The sequence below is a fragment of the Rhinatrema bivittatum genome, chromosome 5, assembly GCF_901001135.1.
Source record: "Rhinatrema bivittatum chromosome 5, aRhiBiv1.1, whole genome shotgun sequence".
Lineage (NCBI taxonomy): Eukaryota > Metazoa > Chordata > Amphibia > Gymnophiona > Rhinatrematidae > Rhinatrema > Rhinatrema bivittatum.
Window position 1 is genome coordinate 265,161,515 of NC_042619.1, and position 20,412 is coordinate 265,181,926.

The 20,412-nt window shown below is 49.5% G+C and overlaps 1 protein-coding gene across 4 annotated transcripts in view; it reads right to left on the reverse strand.

Moving 5' to 3' along the window:
- LOC115092720 (disintegrin and metalloproteinase domain-containing protein 9-like) overlaps positions 1–20,412 on the reverse strand; it is a 978,865-nt gene that overhangs the window by 312,971 nt on the left and 645,482 nt on the right. The window lies entirely within an intron of this gene.

A 20,412-nucleotide genomic window follows, 5' to 3' on the forward strand; every position in this document is an offset into this window, starting at 1 on the left:
CAGTCATCCTCCCACTGGCAGTGTTGGTCGAGGATTGGAGTTGAGGCCTTGTTCTCTGGATATGATCTCAAAATCCAGTGGCAGGTCCGGTTTGTGGAGCTGGTTGAGGCCTAGTTGTTCTTTGTTGCCTCTGTTGTGGTCGCTGTTGGGACCTGGGAGGCTGCGGTCTGGATGAAGGAGGATAATATCTCCTTTGTCTGTAGAATGGGCACCTAGTGTCCCTTCGTGGGGGCCTGTGGCTAGTATGTGTTGATGGATCATGCGGAAGAGAGGATAATTGTCGCAGGGTCTCAGTGTGTTCACGTAATTGTGAAACTGCATCTTGTACCTTGGTGCCAAACAAATTATCCCCAGGGCAAGGAAGGTCGACGAGCTTATCCTGTACCTCTGATCTCAGATCGGAGGCTTTGAGCAAGGCCCATCTTCTGGCACTGATGCCGGATGCAGCAACTCTCGAAGCCGTCTCATAGGCATCTTAGGCGGTCTAATCCCTTGTTGATGATGGTTTGTGCTGCCTCTTGATATTGTGCAGGCAGGGATGGCACAAACTCTTCCATTTGTTTCCAGAGGTTTTTCTGGTACTGGGTCATGTAGAGGTGGTATGCTGAAATCCTGGAGGTCAGCATTGCTCCTTGAAAGATTTTGCGACCCATTTGATCCAGGAATTTATTATCTTTTCCTGGAGGGATAGATGAATGGGTCCTTGTTCGTCTGGAACGCTTCTGCGCAGATTCTACGACCACCGAGTGGTGGGGAAGTTGAGTTTTTTGATAGCCTGGTGAAGATTGCACAAGGTAAGTAGAATCTACTCTTTTGTTCACTGCAGGAACTGTGCAGGGATGTTCCCAGATGCGTTGTTGTAACTGTAAGAGCACCTCATCAATGGGATTTGCGAAATTGTGTTTGGGAGGATCTACAAACTGGAGTATTTCTAGAGTTTGCTGTCTGTCATCCTTTTCCGCCTGCAATTTGAATGGGATAGAATCCATTTCTTGGACAAAGGTAGGAAAAGAAAAATACTCTGGAGGCGTATTTCTGGCCTGAGGTAGAGAGGGATCAGACATGAAGTCCTCTGATGAGGCCTCTGATGTAGTGTCTGACCAAGTGTCATATCCGGAAGGTTGCTGAGTAGGTGTAGTCCTAGGAAGCAGAGGTACGCCAGAGGGTCCAGGTAGAGGGTCATCAGATAAAACGTCCTCTACGTCCTCCTCCACTGGATTAGCTGGCAAGGAAGCAAGTAATTCCTGGTATCTTTTAGTCAGGATACCGTGCAATGCTGCTTCTGCACTTGGAGCTTTAAAAGATGCAGGTGGATGTTTTGGCATCGAGTGTCTTAATTTTGTCGATGACTTATGTCTCGATGTCGATGCCTTGTGAGGAGGTAAGGTAGGTGCCATCGTGTAAACCGACTTCGGCTGTGAAGTAGAAGGGACGGTCAAAGTCAATGTATGAAGAAAAGAAAACATCGAGATTGGAACCGTAACCGAAGTCATCGGTGGCATCGAGGGTTTTAGCATCGATGGAACTTGTAACGTCGAGAGAGCAATCGACACTGATGGCTCCGATGGCATTGTCGTCTGCGCCATCGAGGTGTTGACTGGTATCAGTGGCATTGTTAGTATCGGCGGAACCGCCGGCATCGGCACAGCTGAAGGTATCAGCGCGGCCGCCGGCATCGACATAACCGCTGGCATCGGCATGACCGCCGGCATTGGTGATGACGCCGGAACTTGCGCCTGGAAGGCTTCCATTACCATCTGTTTTATTAGGCCAATTAAGTCTGGCGTTGATGGTGGTGCTTGGGATGTCGATGCAGACGTCGATATTGACGGTGTAAACGAGGGAACCGAGGACATGGAGGTTAGCGGAGCATCACTTGATTTGTGCCGCTTTACAGTCAGTTCCCCCGGGGGAGGGAGCGACGGAGACACCGAGGATCGATGACGTCGGTGCTTGTGTTTAGGCCTCGATTTCGACACTGACCTGGTCGATGATGTCTACGGTACTGGTAATGGAGCATCGCCGGATCCCTCGATTTGCCGTTTCTTAAGAAGAAGTTTCTTAGTGACCCCTGTTGGTGATGATTTCGTCGAAGTAGACGGTGAAGGCACTGATTGGAGGTGGAAAAGTTGTGACATTTTCTCCTGCCTAAGCTTTCTGCCTTTTGGGGTCATTTCTTGGCATTGTACACATAAAGAGATTTCATGTTTTTCTCCTAAACAGATTACACATTCAAGATGTGGATCTGTTATTGACATGGTCCAGTTACAGACCGGGCATTTTTTGAAGCCCGAAGCCATGTCTCTATCGACAGCCGTCGATGAAAAATCTCTGAGAAGAGAAGAGAAATCCTGAGAAGAAAAGAGAAATAAAAAACAATTGTTTTTGTCACCGTCCGGTGACAAATGAGATTTAGTGAGACCCCAAATGGGGAAAATAGAGAAAACAGTGACTTTTTCAGTCAAAATTAGTGAGAAAATCTCACAGGGCTCCTGTCACCGCGATGCTGAGGGCAGTGTGGAAAAATGAAGGCTGGAGTGAGACCCCTGTGGCAGAGAATATCATGGCATGCTGGGCATGCTCAGTAGCCTCAGGCTGCCAGTCAAAAGTTTCTAGAAACTTTGACAGAAGTTTTTCCCGCGATAGGGCTCTGTCAGTGTTGTCACCCATATGTGAGGACAAGCATCCTGCTTGTCCTGGGATAAAACAGGCTTAAGTGATACATCTGACAACAACTCATGTTATCAATGTGCAATAGATGATATTATTAGAAATAGTTTACTTAATTTATATTATCTGAAAGATTATCTATGACAGTGCATTAATAACTGGGGAATATGAGCATCCTGGCTAAAGAAGATAGGTAATTCTTCCTAGCTCAGTTAGGAGAGCTGCTCCTTTAGCTCAGTAGGCAAATGCTAGATTTGGAGCCAGAAGATTGCAGGTATAATCCCAAGATCAGCAGGTGGAAAAATAGATTGTGGCACTGTAATGACTCACTATGTTTTGCTTTAGTACCTGTGCATCCAAATGCAAGAAATTCTTTAGTCTTTCCAATAGGAGCCTGTAGGAGAATTAGAAACAGTATGCTGCTAAGAAGGATGCCAGGAAAGACTACAAATCCCAGAAGTCTTGGGAGTCAGTTGCTAGGATGATTTGGGTAGGAAGGTGTGGCAGATAGGATATGGCTACCTACTCCTGCAGCAATACTTGTATAAAGCAAGTGCTGCCAGTAAAGGATGAGGAGAAGGCAGTGGGGCTCACAGGACCACAGCAACTCAAACAGCACAGCTACAAAGACTGAGCCCTCAAGGCTAGAGAGGAAGCTCAGCCTAAAAGTTTGGTAAAATGGAGGAAGAGTCAAGGGACCCAGATCCAGAAGAAGGATGTAACAGAAGATTCTAAAACACAGAGAAAAAATAGATTACAATGAGCTCTAGTAGAACAAGACCTGTGACCCAGAGACACCCTGTCTCCTCAACTGAGAAACATTCAGAATATCTGCCCCCACTCCCTCAGAGGACTCAAATATCCAGGAATATGTTGGGCTCTGGTAAATTAAGGCCTGGGGTGAAGAGACATCCTCTGTCCATACTGACACCCTTACATGGTGCCTTTTCTGCATTGGAAACCGATGCTGCTCCTCCAACAGACAATAAGTGGACATCTGTAAAGGAAGAAGTCAATGCAACCGAATATCCTTTAACATTATCAAACCACATAAAAGAAAGCATCTTCTGATAGGAGTCTCAATCATTAGAGAAAATAATGATCTCTTTTCAAAGGCGACTCATAAATTAAATACCTTTCAGGATCTTCAGCTAGCAGAAATGCAAACCAGGTAATTGATGCAATTATAGAAGAAAGTAAGGACTCTAATAACAATACTATCATTCATCTAGGGACCAACAACCTCGCTAGAAACAATATCCAAGCAGTAGAGAAAGATTTCCAGTGTCTGGGGTAGAAGATTAAACCCATGATAAGAATATTGCCTTTTTTGAAATATAACCTGTTCATGAAAAGGGAAAGGAAAGGATAAACCAGATAGAAAATTTCAATACATAGCTCAAAACATGCTGTAAATGTTATGAGCCGTGGTCACGGCAAGCCGCGACCGGAAGCCGTCTCTTACCAGCGCGGCAGACCACCGCGTTTTCATTAAAGCAGTGCTGGGTCTTGGGTCTGGGGCCGCGGTCCGCGGCACATCATGGCCGCGGCGTTCTATCTTCTCTTCCGGGTTGCTGGCTCCGCCCCCTTCAGGGGCTTACTTTGCAGCCCAGGATTCGCTGCAGGAAGCCTCCTGTGATGGGATTGGATCTCCTCTTGTGTGCCAGCTGGTGGGAGCTATTTAAAGGCAAGGCCTGCACCTCAGACCTTGCCTTGACTTCCTCTCGGCTCCTGGCTTGTTCCTGTTCGTGGTTCCTGTTCCTGACCTTCGGTGCTGACTCCTGGACCGGCTGTGGCGTATTCTCTGGCTTCTGACTCCTGGACCGGCTGTGGTGTATTCTCTGGCTTCTGACTCCTGGACCGGCTGTGGCGTATTCTCTGGCTTTTGATCCCCGGACTGGCTGTGAAGTATTCTTTGGCTCTCGACCCTTGGACTGGCTGCGGAGTTTCCCCGACTCCCATTATCTGAACTGATCCACCTTTGATTCCACGACCTGCTGGAGGCGCCAGCTCAGCTTTACTTTCCACGGCCTGCTGAGGACATCCACCTTTGATTCCACGACCTGCTGGAGGCGCCAGCTCAGCTTTACTTTCCACGGCCTGCTGAGGACATCCACCTTTGATTCCATGACCTGCTGGAGGCGCCAGCTCAGCTCTATCTTCTTGGACCGGCTGTGGACGCTTATCTGCAATACCACGACCTGCTGGAGGCGCCAGCCATCTGGACCATACGACCTGCAGGAGGCGCCTGCATCCAGATTTCCCTGTCGTCCATTCCGTGAGAGTCCTGGTCTAGGCCTCGCCAACCAGCGATCGGACATTCGTTCTTCGCTGGACCAAGGGTTCACACCCCGAAACCTTAACAGTAAGTCAAGGCCATGGACCCGGCAGAGGCCTCGGCATTACGAGCAATTCCCGGCCTGCCACAGAAGATAGTTGAACAACAGAGTATGTTAGAAGCCATGGCCGCCTCCATTGAATGACTTAATGCTCGATTAGACACTGTGGTTGCTACGCACGCTAGTCCGCCTGCAGTCAGTGCACCAACTGCACCTGCTACACCTATGCTGCAAGGACTTCCTCGTCCGGTTATACCTTTACCGGTTCCACCTAGGTATGCTGGAGATCCACGCTTATGTTTGGGATTTCTGGACCAATGCAATATGCATTTTCGTCTACAATCCTCTCTCTTCCCGGACGATATAACCAGAACCACCTATATATAGTCATTGTTAGATGGCAAAGCCCTAGCATGGGGATCGGCTCTGTGGCAGAACGCTGATCCAGTACTACAGGATTTCTCTCGCTTTCTGGAATTGTTCCGGTTGGTGTTTGAAGAACCAGGGAAGAAAGCAGCCGCGGGGTCCACCCTCCTACACCTTCGTCAAAGAGGGCGAGCTCTCATGGACTACAATATTGAATTCCGAACTCTGGCGACGGAACTTCAGTGGGAAGAAGCAACCCTCCGAACAATTTATTTGGAGGGCCTATCTACTAAAATCAAGGATGAACTGGCGGCCAGGGAACTTCCTACTTCTTTAAACTCACTCATCGAGTTAGCCACCAGAATTGACCGACGAATTCAGGAGAGAGCTCGGGAAAATCTGGGAGTTAGACGATACCTGACCAGTTCCTACACTCAACCTCCTCCTCCCACAAATAACCGAGAAGTACATCCTAACGAGACCACTACTGAGGAACCCATGCAACTCGGCAGAGGTCCCCTGTCTCCTGCTGAACGTCAGAGACGACGTAGAGAAGGACTTTGTTTATATTGTGGAGGCTCCGGTCATCGGATTGCAGGCTGTCCTATCCGACCAGGAAACTCCAAAGCCTAGGGTCCATGGGGGGAGTAACCCTAGGTCTTACATCTCCAGCTCCCCCGCTTACGCTACCTGTCACCCTCACAGTTAAAGGACATACATTTACCACCTTGGCCCTAGTGGATTCTGGTGCCGGCGGAGAATTTATCCTGCAAGAAATAATCGTCTCATCTATTCACGGGGATCCTTTACCAGGGACCATTACACATCAGACTGAACCTCTGGATTGTCATATTGCACCAGACCATCGGGAACAAATTACGTTTTACGTACTCAAGAAAGCCATTCATCCAGTGGTTCTTGGCATTCCATGGCTACAGCGTCATAATCCCCAATTTGATTGGACTACTTTAAAACTGAAGCAGTGGGGATCCAATTGTCTGGGAACTTGTTTAAATAAGACTTCTTGTACACAGAGTTTCATTTGTACCTCTGGCCTAGGGAAATTACCCTCTCAATATGAACAATTTGCAGATGTATTCTCCAAGGAGGCTGCAGACATCTTACCTCCTCACCGGGAGTTCGACTGTGCTATCAATTTGATTCCGGGATCTACATCGCCTCGAGGGAGAACATATCCCTTATCCGTTTCAGAGACTCTAGCCATGTCCGAATATATCCAGGATAACTTGCAGAAAGGCTTCATACGAAGATCTACCTCCCCGGCAGGAGCCGGATTTTTTTTTTGTCAAGAAAAAAGTTGGGACATTACGACCTTGCATTGATTTTAGGGGGCTCAATGCTATAACCATCAAGGATAGATATCCGCTACCCCTTATCGCAGAGTTATTTGACCGGTTACAAGGAGCCCGAATTTTTTCTAAACTGGACTTACGTGGAGCTTATAATCTAGTCCGGATTCGTGAGGGCGACGAATGGAAGACGGCTTTTAATACCAGGGACGGACACTACGAATATTTAGTTATGCTGTTTGGCTTAACTAATGCTCCAGCCGTCTTCCAACACTTCATCAACGAAATCTTCAGGGATCTACTCTATATCTGTGTGGTGGTTTATTTAGATGATATATTAATTTCCTCTAAAGACTTACAAGCTCACCATCAACATGTTATACAGATTTTGCAACGTTTACGAGAGAATCATTTATATGCTAAATTGGAAAAATGTGTTTTCGAGACTGAATCTGTACCCTTCTTAGGATATATCATCTCTAAACAAGGATTTCAGATGGATCCGGCTAAATTAAAATGTATACAGAACTGGCCTCAACCGACTGGTCTACGCGCACTGCAGAGGTTTCTTGGATTCGCCAACTATTACCGCAGTTTCAAGGATTTTTCTAAGCTCGCGGCACCGCTTACTGCACTCACTCGTAATGGTGCGAATACTAAAGCCTGGCCAGTGGAAGCTATTGAGGCATTCCAAACCCTTAAAGATTCCATTTTACGACAACCCTGTCTGCATCACCCAGATCCCAGACGTCCCTTCATTGTTGAGGTTGATGCGTCCACTGTAGGAGTAGGTGCGGTATTGAGCCAAATTTCTGTTTCTGGCAAGTCTCATCCCTGCTCTTACTTTTCGAGGAAATTCTCACCTGCTGAGCGCAATTATTCTATAGGCGACCAAGAGTTGCTTGCCATTAAACTTGCTTTCAAGGAATGGCGACAGTGGCTGGAGGGGTCTCAACATACGATCACGGTTTTTACGAACCATAAAAACCTAATCTATTTACAGCAAGCTCAAAGGCTCAATTCACGCCAAGCCTGCTGGGCACTTTTTTTTATCCGTTTCGATTTTGAAATTCGATATCGACCCGCCAGCAAGAACATTAAAGCTGATGCATTATCACGATCTTTTGTCAGCAAGGACATCTTAGAGCCCATTCAGAACATCATCGATCCTGCTCGCATCATTCTTTCTGCGACTTTCACAGTTCCTGTTGGTAAGACGGTGGTACCTCAAAGACTCCGCAACAAAGTATTGAAGTGGGGACATGATTCCCAAGTAGCTGGGCATTCTGGACAGAGACGAACTCTTGCTCTTCTGCAGCATCACTATTGGTGGCCAGGAATGCGTAAGGACATTCGCGCTTACGTAAATTCCTGTCCTACATGCGCTCAACATAAGGATCCTACAGGGAAGACTTGGGGGCTCTTACAACCTCTTCCGGTACCTACTAAACCTTGGTCTCACATTTCCACTGACTTTATTGTCGATCTGCCGCCTTCAGAAGGACATACGGTCATATGGATTGTGGTGGATTGATTTTCAAAAATGGCCCATTTTACACCTCTACCCGCCCTTCCATCTGCTCCATGTCTGGCTCTTCTCTTCATGTTACGCATTTTTCGTCTCCATGGTATTCCACAGCACATTACCTCTGACCGTGGATCACAGTTCACTGCGAAATACTGGCGGAGTCTTTGCACTAAATTCCACATTACTCTAGATTTCACCACTGCGTTCCATCCCCAGGCCAACGGGCAGTCGGAGAGGACTACCCGGTCCTTAAAACAATTTCTACGAACTTACGTCAACTCTCGACAAGATGACTGGGCGGCTTTGCTGCCCTGGGCAGAATTCTCCCACAATTTTCACACTTGCATGTCTACGGGGGCTTCTCCTTTTCAAATCGTTTATGGACAGCAACCCGCTCCACCAATACCATTACCCCTGCCAGTTGCCTCTCCAGCGGCCCAGGTTACGGCTCTACAACTAAAACAACTATGGAACCATACGCAACAAATGTTACGAAGGGCAGCCAATACTGCCAAGAAATTTGCGGATCGACACAGACGACCGGCACCACGATTCCTTCCAGGAGACAAAGTGTGGCTAAGTACCAGACACATTCATTTACGGGTCCCCTCCATGAGATTGGCTCCCCGTACATTGGTCCCTTTCCGGTGATAAGACAATTGGGTCCTGTGACTTATCAATTACGACTACCATCCACACTTCGTATTCATAATTCATTTCACGTATCGCTTCTGAAGCCCGTACTTCTCACCTGGCCCTCTCGTAAGACACCTGTTTCTCCGCTGGTAAGGGCTGAAGAAGATACTATTTACCAAGTTTGGGAAGTCCTGGATGTGCGCAAACGAGGTCATAAATGGGAGTATCTTCTTGCCTGGGAGGGTTTCGGACCGGAGGAGAATTCCTGGGAACCAGCTACTAATATCTTGGATAAAGATCTTCTCAAGAACTTCCATACTTTTCATCCCGAGAAGCCCAAGCCTTCTAGAGGGAGGCCTAAAGGAGGGGGTACTGTTATGAGCCGCGGTCGCGGCTTGCCGCAACCGGAAACTGCCTCTTACCAGTGCGGCAGACCACCGCGTTTTCATTAAAGTAGTGCTGGGTCTTGGGTCCGGGGCCGCGGTCCGCGGCACATCATGGCCGCGGCGTTCTATCTTCTCTTCCGGGTTGCTGGCTCCGCCCCGTTCAGGGGCTTACTTTGCAGCCCAGGATTCGCTGCAGGAAGCCTCCTGTGATGGGATTGGCTCTCCTCTTGTGTGCCAGCTGGTGGGAGCTATTTAAAGGCAAGGCCTGCACCTCAGACCTTGCCTTGACTTCTTCTCGGCTCCTGGCTTGTTCCTGTTCGTGGTTCCTGTTCCTGACCTTCGGTGCTGACTCCTGGACCGGCTGTGGCGTATTCTCTGGCTTCTGACTCCTGGACTGGCTGTGGTGTATTTATTTATTTATAATTTTTATATACCGACATTCTTGTATAATATACAAATCATACCGGTTTATATTAAAACAGGAGATGCAGGAAAAAAAGTTACCTTTGTCAAATACATTTAACATTAATAACAATGAAAATTGTTAACAAGGGATAACAACTATGAAAAAAGAGAAAGGTAAACAAAAGTGGAAGAAACATAGAAGTTAAAAAGAAAACAACGAAAAAGGGTAGCACCAAGGGTTGCACAAAGGGGTGCACAAAGGGGAGTGCCCCTTTGTTGTGCCCCTTCGGCGCGCAACGCCCGGCGCGTGATGCCAGGTGGAATGGCGCCGTTTACCGGCTCGACGCTGTGCTGGATGACATCACAAGGGGGCGGGTCTCATGCTCACTGTTTTTCTTCATAGCAATCTCCATTCACATTTTAAAGCTGATTTTTTTTCATTTTATTTTTAGCTTTTCTCTTCAGTGAAGCATCTCACAAGTGCCCGGTGCTGGTGGGCAGCCCCCTCCGCCTGGCTTTTGATCCCCGGACTGGCTGTGAAGTATTCTTTGGCTCTCGACCCTTGGACTGGCTGCGGAGTTTCCCTGACTCCCATTATCTGAACTGATCCACCTTTGATTCCACGACCTGCTGGAGGCGCCAGCTCAGCTTTACTTTCCACGGCCTGCTGAGGACATCTACCTTTGATTCCACGACCTGCTGGAGGCGCCAGCTCAGCTTTACTTTCCACGGCCTGCTGAGGACATCCACCTTTGATTCCATGACCTGCTGGAGGCGCCAGCTCAGCTTTACTTTCCACGGCCTGCTGAGGACATCCACCTTTTTCCACGACCTGCTGGAGGCGCCAGCTCAGCTCTATCTTCTTGGACCGGCTGTGGATGCTTATCTGCAATACCATGACCTGCTGGAGGCGCCAGCCATCTGGACCATACGACCTGCAGGAGGCGCCTGCATCCAGATTTTCCTGTCGTCCATTCCGTGAGAGTCCTGGTCTAGGCCTCGCCAACCAGCGATCGGACATTCGTTCTTCGCTGGACCAAGGGTTCACACCCCGAAACCTTAACAGTAAAGAAAGCAGATTTGGATACATTGGCTACTTGAGTCAAGTTTGGAGCAGTAAAAGACTATATGATAATGGCATACATTTGACAGTGGCAGGAAAGAAGATCCTACGTGAGAAATTCCGGTCATACATTATCAGGCACTTAAACTACAAGAAAAGGGTGGCAGAAGGTGGCCAATGACATTGTAATGCCACCCCCAAGCAATACAGGAAGTGAGAGTAGATAATAACAAAATCAATCAGTTCTGCATTCCATGCTTAAGCAAAGGAGCAGTAAAGGTGACTATGAAGATAAACCAGCCAATGGAGGAAAGCTGGAAAGTCATGATCACAAATGCTCGTAGCCTGGGCAACAAAATCCCAGCTCTGCAGGCTGTGATGGTGGAGGTGGACTTGGACATTTTTGCCATTATGGAGATATGGTTTATAGAATCTCATAGCTGGGATACAGCCATCCCGGGCTATAATTTATTAAGGAAGGACAGAGAGAACAGAAAAGAGGGAGGAGTAGCACTTTATGTCAAAAACAATATCAATGCAACCGAAATACAAGAAACATGGGGTAGAGAGGAAGCATTATGGGCTATCCTAAAACAAGTTAATGGCTCTTCCATTTACACTGGCATGGTCTATAGGCCTCCAACCCAACTGAAGACCTGGACTGAGATCTAATGAAAGACATCTGTGGCACTTGAGTGGTCAGTGGTGTGGTTACAGCCAGAGAAAAGCACACAGAAACACTGGCTGTGCCTAAAGTGCTCTTTATTTACAATGCTCTTAAAAACACACAAGTGGCAGCAGAAAATAGAGCAGACTCCTTGAACTCAGGCAGTCTCTAAGCTTTAACGATAAGCAGTTTACCAACCTTACAGATAAGTCCTCACTCAATAAGCTGGGGCTCCATCAGCTCCCCGGGGCCTGTCTAATGGTCTAGGCCCTCAGGTTTTATGCTCAGTGTTATGCTCAGAGAAGTGGACCCTTGGTCCAGCGATGACCGATTAGGCCACCGTCGGTAGGCAAGGCCGATCCTCGGAATTGCAGGTAGGAATGAAGAAGATCTGGATGCAGGCGCCTCCTGCTGGTCGTGTAATCCAGATGCTGGCGCCTCCAGCGGGTCGAGACAACAAAAGCTGACGCCTTCAGCAGGTCGAGGAGCCAACCCCAAGGATCTCTTTAAGAAGTTCAGTCCAGTAGTCGTGAGCCAGAGATGTCCGCGGCCAGTCCAGGAATCAAGAGCCAGAGATGTCCGCAGCCAGTCCAGGGGTCGGGAGCCAGAGATGTCCGCAGCCAGTCCAGGGGTCGAGAGCCAGAGAGTATCGTCACCAAGCCAGGGATCAAAGAACCAGAGGAAACTTCAGCCGGACCAGGAACCAACACAGGAAGACAATCAGGAACCAGGAACAGAACAAACCCAGGAGCCAAGAAGTCAAGGCAAGGTCTGAGGGCACAGACCTTGCTTAAATAGTCCCAGCCAATTAAGATGCAGCAGGAAGGGGCTAACTCACATCCTGTGAGTGTCTCTTTAATTCCAAGCCAGAGCAGTCCGCGCGGCCCTAGCAGCTGTCAGGGGGTGGAGCTAAGCTGCGCGGGGAAAAATGCCGCGGCCATTTTGTAGTGACTGCTGCTGCTGAGGAACCCCGCTAGTGCTGACGCTCGGTCCGGCCCCTGGGGACAGCGGTAGGTCTCGGTCGCAGCTTGCCGCGGCCGGTATTTATAACAGTACCCCCTCCTTTATGCCTTCCCCTAGAAGGCCTGGGTTTCTCCGGGTGGTCGTTATGAAAATTCTTGAGAAGATCTTTGTCCAGGATATTAATAGCAGGTTCCCAGGAGTTCTCCTCCGGCCCAAATCCTTCCCATGCCAGAAGATACTCCCATCTGCGGCCTCGTCTCCGAACATCGAGTACCTCCCGGACTTGATACGTCGTGTCTTCCTCCAGCTGGACGTGTGATGACACAGGAACCTTCTGAGATGGCCAGCTGAGGAGCAACGGTTTCAACAGGGATACATGAAAAACTTTGTGGATGCGAAGGGAGGTAGGTAAGCATAGTTGGTAAGTTACGGGCCCTATTTGTTTAGTCACAGGAAAAGGACCGATATACCGAGGGGCCAATCTCATAGAAGGAACCCTCAAACGAATATTTCTGGTGCTAAGCCACACCTTATCACCAGGATGAAACTGAGGTGCCGGTCTCCAATGTCTATCCGCAAACTTCTTAGCCGTTTGAGCTGCTTTACAGAGCATGTGACGAGTGTGTACCCATAATTGCTTGAACTGTGTGGCGGTGAGCTGAGCCGCCGGAGAGGGCACCGCCAGGGGTAGAGGCACCGGTGGCGTAGGTTGATAGCCAAAAACAACTTGAAAAGGGGAGGATCCAGTTGAAGTGCATGTATGATAGTTGTGTGAAAACTCCACCCACGGCAACAACGCAGCCCAGTCATCCTGTCGCGCATTAACATACGACCGTAGGAACTGTTTGAGAGAATGATTGGTATGTTCTACCTGTCCATTGGCTTGCGGATGGAAGGCGGTAGTGAAATCCAATGTAATGTGAAATTTGGCACAAAGACTCCGCCAATATCGAGTGGTGAATTGTGAACCTCGATCGGAGGTAATGTGCAGAGGTAGACCATGAAGCCGGAATATATGTGACATAAATAGTTGAGCCAAACGAGGAGCAGAGGGAAGGGCGGGCAGGGGTGTAAAATGAGTCATTTTTGAGAAACGATCAATCACCACCCAGATAACCGTGTGTCCTTCAGAAGCAGGTAAATCAACCACAAAGTCGGTGGAGATATGAGTCCAAGGTTTGGTTGGTGCCGGCAATGGTTGTAGGTGTCCCCATGGCCTCCCCACAGGATTTTTATGTCAGGCACAAATGGGACAGGAATCTACGTACGCTCGAATGTCTTTGCACATCCCCGGCCACCAGTAGAATCGTTGAAGGAGATCCTGTGTTCTCTTACGTCCAGGATGTCCAGCGAATTGGGAATCATGTCCCCATTTCAGTACCCTGTTGCGGAGTCTGCTGGGAACCATGGTTTTTCCCATCGGAACAGAGAAGGTAGCTGCGAGGATGATACGGGCTGGGTCGATGATATTCTGCAGGGCCTCCTCTCCATCCTCACAGATGAAAAAATGGGAAAGTGCATCCGCCTTGATATTCTTGCTTGCAGGTCAATACCGGAGTTCAAAATGAAAGCGAGAAAAAAATAATGCCCAGCGAGCTTGCCGCGGGTTAAGTCGTTGGGCTTGTTGTAGGTAAATCAGATTCTTATGATCTGTAAAGATAGTGATTCTGTGCTGGGCCCCCTCCAGCCATTGTTACGGGCGCGTCTGCCACGCCGCTGACGGGCCCAGGGTTTGGAGGCCCTCGGGTATATCGTAGGCGTGAGGAGCACAGCCGTCTCTAAAGCAGGTGGTGTGAGCCCTTGGGCCACGGCGAGAGCTAGGGAGGAGCCCCAGCCACACCGAGGGAGGTGAGCCAGGCGGGAACTGGAGCAGGGGTTAAGGAGCGGAGTCTGACCCTCAGCCGGACCTGCATGCCCATGACAACCAGCAACGCAATGTTGGTTGATGAACGGTCCTCCGACTGTTCCAAGCCCTTTCGGACCTGCCGCTGGGTAACGGCAAAGGGCGGCAGGCCGGGCAGAGGACGAGGGCAGACAGAGTCCTTAGTACACGGAAGACATCTTAGACGAGGGCTGGTGCAGACATCGTAGACAAGGGCTGATGCAGAGACATCAGAGGCAAGGGCTGGAAGGAAGACATGGGCACTGTCCCTCAGGGCGCCCTACTCAGCCCACCCGCGGGACTGAGTCACGGACCACCCTGTCCCATACGCGCCCTACACAGCCCAGGAAGGCTGGTCGCGGACCACGCTGAGAACAGGAGAGCGCAGGGAAGAAGAAGTGACGGATACTGCACTCCAGGCAGTCAAGGCAGGAACGCTGCACTCCAAGCAGCTCTAGGCAGGAACGCTGCACTCCAGGCAGCTCTAGGCAGGAATATCTGAGAAAATCAGGAACTAGATCAGGCACCGGATCAGGAACAGACATCAGGCAGGCACTGGATCAGGAACAGACATCAGGCAACATCAGGAGCAGACATCAAGGCAGAGACAGGACAAGGCACCATCAAAGCAAGGCAGACCACGGAGGACCTGGATCGGGAGAGGATACAGGCAACTGTAGAACCCAATCCGAAGACAGACATCAAGGCAGAGACAGGACAAGGAGCCATCAAAGCAAGTAAGACCACGGAGGACCTGGATCAGCAGACAGAACACAGCAATGTGCAAGGCTAATCCGAAGGCCAGTAACAAGTGAAATGAGAGTCCTTTTATACTGCAGGATGTAGGCAACTCCCTGGGAGGAGTTTGCCAGGACCGTCCCTTGCTGGCCCTATAACTGGGGTGGAGAGCTGCGGGCCGGCCCCTAGGGAGAAGGGCGTGGTCAACCAGGAAGTCCAAACCCAGCCAAGCAAGCCACAGGCAGGCCTCAGGAACAGCTAGGCCTCCCAGGCCCTGGAGCAAGTCCTGGATGGTGCACAGGCGAGGCCCTGGCTTCAGAGCGGCCTCCGGAGGGAAGGGAAGATATCTCCTGTAGTGCAGCAACAGGGGGGATCGTAACAGCCATTGTCGCCATTCTTCCAATGCGAGTTTAATGGCCAATAATTCTTTGTCGCCAATAGCATAGTTGCGCTCAGCAGAAGAGAACTTTCTTGAAAAATATGAACAGGGATGAGACGTACCTTTGGCATCAGTCTGACTTAATACCGCTCCTACTCCTTCGGTGGATGCATCGACTTCAACTGTAAATGAGTGACTTGGGTCAGGATGGCGAAGACAGGGCTGATGTAAAAAGGAGTCCTTAAGAGCCTGAAATGCTTCCTCTGCGGCAGTGGGCCAATTACTGATATTAGCTCCTTTACGTGTGAGTGCGGTGAGTGGTGCAGATAATTTGGAAAAGTCCTTAATGAAATGTCGGTAGTAATTGGCAAAACCAAGAAATCTCTGCAAGGTCTTTTACCCCTTCGGTTGAGCCCATTCTTGTATGCTTTTTATTTTTGTTGGGTCCATTTGGAAACCTCGTTTAGAAATAATGTAACCCAGGAACGGCAAAGACTCTGTTTCAGAAATACATTTCTCCAGTTTAGCATACAACCGATGGTCCCTGAGTCTTTGTAATACTTGTAATACTTTGTAATACTTGATGAGTAAGTCAGTCCTAGGAAAAAATCAAAATGTCATCAAGATATACCACAACGCAAGTATATAACAGGTCTCTAAAGATTTCATTAATAAAATTTTGAAAAACTGCAGGAGCATTAGTTAAACCAAACGGCATTACCAAGTACTCATAATGTCCATCTCTGGTGTTGAACGCAGTCTTCCATTCATCCCCTTCTTGAATTCGTACCAAATTGTACGCACCACAGAGATCCAGTTTAGAAAAAATTTGAGCTCCTTGCAGACGGTCAAATAATTCCGCAATGAGAGGCAAGGGATACCGATCCTTGATAGTAATAGCATTGAGCCCTCTATAGTCGATGCAAGGGCGTAAAGTCCTGTCTTTTTTTTTTTTTTACAAAGAAAAATCCAGCCCCCGCAGGCGAGGTGGATCGCCGGATAAATCCTTTTTGCAGATTGTCCTGAATATATTCGGTCATAGCTCGAGTCTCGGCAGCAGACAAGGGGTAAACTCGCCCACGCGGAGGTGTGGACCCAGGCACCAACTTGATCGCTCAGTTGAATGCCCGATGAGGCGGCAAGGCATCGGCCGATTTCTTAGAGAATACATCTGCAAATTGTTTATAGGGAGTGGGTAGTTCCCCCAGAATCGAGGCACAGATATAATCAGAAGCGGAACCGGAGTCCTTCAAACAAGTCCCAGAACATTCAGGACCCCACTGTGTCAGCCGTAAGGAAGCCCAATCAAATTGGGGGTTGTGGCATTGCAACCAAGGTATGCCCAAAACCACAGGATGAATGGCTCTCTCAAGGACATAGAAAGTGATTTGTTCAGAATGGTCCGGTGCAATAAAACAGTTCAGAGGTTCCGTCTGATGCGTAATCCTGCCGGGTAAAGGTTCCCCGTGAATGGAGGAAATGACTAGAGGTGTTTGACAAAGTCGGACTGGGATGTGGAGTTTATCCACAAGGTTTTGCAGAATGAAATCTCCTCCGGCTCCAGAATCCACTAGTGCTAAGGTGGTAAATTCCTGTCCGTTCATATGAAGAGTTACTGGTAGAGTGAGTGGGGGTTTTGGAGAAGAAAGGCCCATGGAAACATCCCCCAAAGTCCCTAGGCTTTGAAGTTTCCCGGACGAATAGGGCAGTTTGCTAAACGATGTCCGGAACCACCACAGGACAAGCAAAGCCCAGATCTGCGCCATCTCAAGTGTTCCTCCGGAGTCAACGGACCCCTTCCGAGCTGCATAGGTTCGTCCCTGGGACCCTCACTGGTAGGGGTTTCTCGAGGAGTCGTAGTGGTGGGCGGAGGGGCCTGGGAAAACGTAGACTGTCTTTTGCAGTTACCGCCCTCTCGTGCTCTCTCTTGTAGCCTACGGTCGATCCTCGTGGCCAATTCAATGGTGCCATTTAAGGAAAACGGAAGTTCTCGGGCGGCCAACTCGTCTTTGATTTTTGCAGTAAGTCCTTCTAAATAGATGGTCCGAAGAACACTCTCCTCCCAATGGAGTTCGTTGGCTAATGTGCGGAAGTTAATATTGTAATCCGTGAGAGAACGTCCTCCTTGACGGAGATGAAGTAAATCAGTGGCAGCAGCAGCTTGTTTCCCAGGTTCCTCGAAGGTAGTCCGAAACAGTTCAATAAATTGAGAGTAGTTCTGCAACACTGGATCCGATCGTTGCCATAAAGGAGAAGCCCAGGTGAGAGCTTTGCCTTCCAACAGGGACAGAATGTATGTGGTTTTGGTGATGTCATCTGGAAAGAAGGGTGATTGTAGTCAGAAATGCATCGTGCATTGATCCAAAAAACCCAGGAAAAGACGGGGATCTCCGGCGTATCGTGGTGGTGCTGCAAGTGGAAGAACTGGACAGAGGCTGCTCGGTGCTGGGAGTGGAACAGGTGCGACCGGTGGAGCTGTGGCAGACATACCAGGCTGGTTGGCCACCACCACATCTAGCAGAGCGTTGAGCCGCTCCATGGAGGCGGCCATGGATTCGAGCATACTCTGTTGCTCCATGATTTTCTGAGCCAGGCCTGGAATGGCTCGTAAAGCTGAGGCCTCTGCCGGGTCCATGGCCTTGACTTACTGTTATGCTCAAAGACGTGGACCCTTGGTCCGGCGATGACTGATTAGGCCACCGTCGGTAGGCAAGGCCGATCCTCGGAAATGCAGGTAGGAATGAAGAAGATCTGGATGCAGGCGCCTCCTGCTGGTCATGTAATCCAGATGCTGGCGCCTCCAGCGGGTCGAGACAACAAAAGCTGACGCCTTCAGCGGGTCGAGGAGCCAACCCCGAGGATCTCTTTAAGAAGTTCAGTCCAGTAGTCAGGAGCCAGAGATGTCCGCGGCCAGTCCAGGAATCAAGAGCCAGAGATGTCCGCAGCCAGTCCAGGGGTCGGGAGCCAGAGATGTCCGCAGCCAGTCCAGGGGTCGAGAGCCAGAGAGTATCGTCGCCAAGCCAGGGATCAAAGAACCAGAGGAAACGTCAGCCGGACCAGGAACCAACACAGGAAGACAATCAGGAACCAGGAACAGAACAAACCCAGGAGCCAAGAAGTCAAGGCAAGGTCTGAGGGAACAGACTTTGCTTAAATAGTCCCAGCCAATTAAGATGCAGCAGGAAGGGGCTAACTCACATCCTGTGAGTGTCTCTTTAATTCCAAGCCAGAGCCGCCCGCGCGGCCCTAGCAGCTGTCAGGGGGGCGGAGCTAAGCCGCGCGGGGAAAAACGCCACGGCAATTTTGTAGTGACTGCTGCTGCTGAGAAACCCTGCTAGTGCCGACGCTCGGTCCAGCCCCTGGGGACAGCGGTAGGTCTCGGTCGTGGCTTGCCACGGCCGGTATTTATAACACTCAGGGGTTTGACTCCTCTCTCCTCCTAGGATACCTTGGGGAACCCAAGCTTAAGGAGGACTGGTCGGGATACCTGAGCCTGGTCTTTTAAGATAGATTGAAGGAGATGCCTATACCCTCCCTCACAACATCCAAAAGGTGGGAAAGAAGGGAGAAGTGTTGATCATTGGAGATTTTAATCTACCAGATGTGGATTGGGGTATCCCTTCTGTTGAATCCGCAAGAAGTAGAGAGATAGTGGATTACTTTCAAGGGGATCTGCTCAAACAAATGGTAAGGGAACCTATGAGGGAGGATGTGATACTCTACCTAGTACTCACTAATGGGGATAATGTCTCTAATGTCCGGACAGGTGCCCACCTGAGCATCAGTGATCATCAGATGGTAAGGTTTGATATCGCAAATAAGATACAAAGAATTCACATGAAGATCTGAGTTCTGACTTTGACAAAATGGGTATATACCTGGAGGAAGAACTAGAAGACTGGGAGAAAATGGGCAAAGTGGAACAACAGTGGGTAAAATTAAATGCATATGATACAAAGGCAACAAATCTATTTGTTAAGCTTCAACAGCAAGAGGAAATGTGGAAAAAAGGATTTGCACTCACAAAGAGGGAAGTAGCTGGCTTGTTACGGCGGTTACTACCCCAAACCAAATAAGCCTGATACTTCACTTTCAATGCATATCCCGCATAGCTCTCTGCTTCAATGGCAGGGGAGAAGAAAAACTGATACTTCACGCATATCCAGCATAGCTCTCTGCTTCAACGGCAGGGGAGAAGAAAAACTGATACTTCACGCATGTCCACCATAGCTCTCTGCTTCAACGGCAGGGGAGAAGAAAAACTGATACTTCACGCATGTCCAGCATAGCTCTCTGCTTCAACGGCAGGGGAGAAGAAAAACTGATACTTCACGCATATCCAGCATAGCTCTCTGCTTCAACGGCAGGGGAGAAGAAAAACTGATACTTCACGCATATCCAGCATAGCTCTCTGCTTCAACGGCAGGGGAGAAGAAAAACTGATACTTCACGCATATCCAGCATAGCTCTCTGCTTCAACGGCAGGGGAGAAGAAAAACTGATACTTCACGCATATCCAGCATAGCTCTCTGCTTCAACGGCAGGGGAGAAGAAAAACTGATACTTCACGCATATCCAGCATAGCTCTCTGCTTCAACGGCAGGAGAGAAAAAAAACTGATACTTCACGCATATCCAGCATAGCTCCCTGCTTCAACGGCAGGGGAGAAGAAAAACAACCAATAAGGGCTGTATAACATAGTCTGGGTAAAAGAAATAAGCATGGGTGTAGCTTGCTTATTGCGGCGGTGGTTACCCCTACTACCCCTAACTAATCAAGCTAGATATTTCACTTGGATGTGTTACAGCCCCAGTCGCTTGCTCAGCGACCGGGTCCTTACCTTCCCCGCGGGTCTCTTCCCAGCGCCGCGAGCCGCGCGATTCCGGGCGGGCCTGGCCGCATGGCAGCGGCGTCCTCCTCGTGGAGACACCGGCTCAACCCGATGGTAGCTCCGCCTCCTGCAGGGGAACGCGCGCGTGCGCGCGCGAAGTCAGGCCTCTTAAAGGTCCAGCACCCGGAAGTCCTGAAACACCCCTTGCTCTGACGTAAGCCCCGGCGGGGGATTTAAGCTCGCAGCTTC